The sequence below is a fragment of the Nannospalax galili genome, unplaced genomic scaffold, assembly GCF_000622305.1.
Source record: "Nannospalax galili isolate Female #2095 unplaced genomic scaffold, S.galili_v1.0 scaffold412, whole genome shotgun sequence".
Lineage (NCBI taxonomy): Eukaryota > Metazoa > Chordata > Mammalia > Rodentia > Spalacidae > Nannospalax > Nannospalax galili.
In genome coordinates, this window is record NW_008331547.1 from 284,319 (window position 1) to 287,509 (window position 3,191).

Genomic DNA, 3,191 nt, shown 5'->3' on the forward strand with positions numbered 1-3,191 from the left:
AGATGGACTCCCAGCTCATGGATTGAAAGAAATAAAACTACGAAAATATCTGCATCACCCAAAATGAATGACAGCTTCAAGTCATCCCCATAAAAACACTAATGACAATCTTCCTGGAATAAGAAAATCAACCTTAAAATTCTAATGGACAGAGTCCTAATAAAGGGCTCTGAATAACTAAATAATCCTGAACAAAAAAGAGCAATAAGCTGTGCATCATTATAATCAAATAGACAGGTTAACAGAGGGATGACTGTCTTTTAAAAAAAGATGCTGGCAGAAAAGCAAACAAGTAGGCAAACGAAACAGAATACAAACCAGAAATAACGGGGCACTCCTACAACAACGTTTTAGACAGAGTTGCAAGAAACATATAATTGAGAAAAGAATCTCTTCAACAAACAATACTAGAAAAACCCTGTATCCAAATGCAGAAGAAAACTGTAGTTACATTTATCAAAAATGAAAATAAATATAAAAGCAACGAAAGATTGAAACAGTTATATCATACATTTATTATTTTTAAAAATGGAAGGTCAAACATATTAGTGTTGATGACAGAAAACTTCTTAAAAGAAACTATTGAGACAAAAGGGATGTGCAGACATAACAGGTACAAGACAAACCCAGTGGGACATCACAGGCATAAATGCCAAATACAAGGAACTCCAAAGACAGGAAATGATAGTTGGCATGGCTACAGTGACTCGTGAATGTTCTATAGTTGTGTCTGAGCACTCACCGTTCTTCTTTCAGGAGTAAAAAAATCGATTCAAAACTGTAAAAGGTGTTAATGTAAGACCAGAAACTCAGAAGCTGATGAAGGAGAACCATTCAGGACATGTGTATCAGCGATGGGTGTCTCAAATGGACTCCAACAGAGTATGTTGCTATCCCAAAAAGTAGGGTAATGGGGTATGTGAAAATTAAAGAGTTTATACACATCAAAGGATCAGTCAGCACAGTGAAGAGAAAGCCTACAGGATGGGAGAAAATCTTTGCCAGCTACATACATCTGACTGGTGATTAGTATAGACAATATATAAAGAACTCTAAAAATTGAACAGCAAAAAAAATATCAAATCAATAAATGTGAAAAGGAATTTAGCAGACAGTTGTCAAAAGAAGAAATGTAAATGGCTAATCAGTATTTTAAATGTCTTTGCTCTTCTTACACAATAAGGAAATACAAATTAAATTAAAATGGCTTTGTATTCCCTTTTACACCAGCAAAAATAGCTATCATCAAGAAAACAAACAAACAGCAGAGGCTGAGAATCTGTAGTCACTCCATCCACAAGGCTGGATGTCTCAGTAGTCCCAATCTGGTGCTGAAGGTCTGACAAATTCCAAAATATCAGCTAGTCTTCAGTCTACAGCAGCAAGACGAACTCACCAGCGAGAGAGAAGGCAAGCCACAAAAAGCCCCGCGTTCTCCTATCCCTTGGTCTTTTATACCGGCTGCCATCAGAAGGTAACGCCCACATTTAGGGTGTGTCTTTCGGAGTTAGATGATCTAATCAAGAAGATCTCTTTCATTTCAGTTAATCTCAGATCAAATCAAGTTGACACCCAGGATTAGCCATCACAGTATTTTAAATGTCTTTGCTCTTCTTACACGATAAGGAAATACAAATTAAATTAAAATGGCTTTGTATTCCCTTTTACACCAGCAAAAATAGCTATTATCAAGAAAACTAACAAACAACAAAAGACAAAAAATTCTGGTAAGGATATGAGGAAGCACTAACCCAATCTGCTAGTGAGGATACAAACTGGATCAGCCACAAAAGAAATCAACATGGAATACCCACATTCAAAACTACAGATAGAGATAGTATATGATCCAACTCTACTAGTCCCAGATATACATTTGAAGCAATTGAAGTCAGCGAACAATAGAGACACATGAACATGCGTGTTTATTCCTCCCAAAAACACAACAGAAAAGTTATGAAAGCAGCTGAGATGCTCATTAATAGATAATAAAACAAGAAAATGTGCATCATGCATCTGTAATCCCAGTGACCCTACGGCATGATTGGAGGAGGGAGGAGAGACTGAAAGTTCTCTGGGCAGCTAGCCTGACATGCAGCAGTGACCAAGAGATGCTGTTTTAAACAAAGAGAAATGCAAGGACCAATACCCAAGATTGTCTTCTATGAGAGCAAGAGGGAGAGAGAGAGAAGGAGAGTGGGGGAGAGAGAGGGGGGAGAGAGAGAGGGGGGAGAGAGCAAGAGAGAGAGACAGAGAGAGAGAAGGAGAGTGGGGGAGAGAGAAGGGAGAGAGAAGGAGAGAGAGAGAGAGAGAAATTTGTTAAAAGAAAAGAAGCTATAGTATAATTTGAGATCAGGGATGGTAATGCCTCTAGCAGTACTTTTATTGTTCAGTATTATTTCCTGTATCCTGGTGTGTGTGTGTGTGTGTGTGTGTGTGTGTGTGTGTGTGTGTGTTGTTTTTCTTATTTCCATATGAAATTTGAGATTACTTTTCAATTTCTGTGAAGAATAGTGTTGATATTTTAATGGGAATTGCATTGAATTTGTAGAGTGCTTTTGGTGGGATACCATTTTCACAAAATTAACCCTATCAATCCATGAGCAGAGGAGGTCTTTCCAACTCCCGTTATCGTCTTCATTTCCTTTCTTCAGTGTCTCGATATTTTTAATACACAAGTTCTTCATTTCCTTAGCTACATTTGTTCCAAGATATTTTATGGTTCTTGAGGCTATCATGAATGGGATCATTTCCCTGATTATTTTCACAGTATGGCTGTTGTTGGTATGTAGGAAAAATAATGACTTTGTATATTAATTTTATGTCCTTCTACTTTTCCAAGTGTGTTTATTAGGTCTATAGGTTTTCTGGTAGAGACTTTAGGATTTATAAGTATACAATCATATCATCTACAAATAGGGATAGTTTGATTTCTTTCCTTCAAATTTGTATCCCATTTATCTCTATTGGCCTTATTGTCCTAGCTAACTTCAATTACTCTATTGAGCTATAGCAATAAAAGCAGCATGGTACTGGCATAAAAACAAACACACATTGATCAGTGGAACAGAATTGAGGAACCAGGTTTAAGTCCATATACTTATAGCAACCTGATTTTTTACAAAGGGGCCAAAAACAACACACACTGGAGAAAACACAGCATGTTCAACAAGTGGTGCTGGACAAACTGGGTC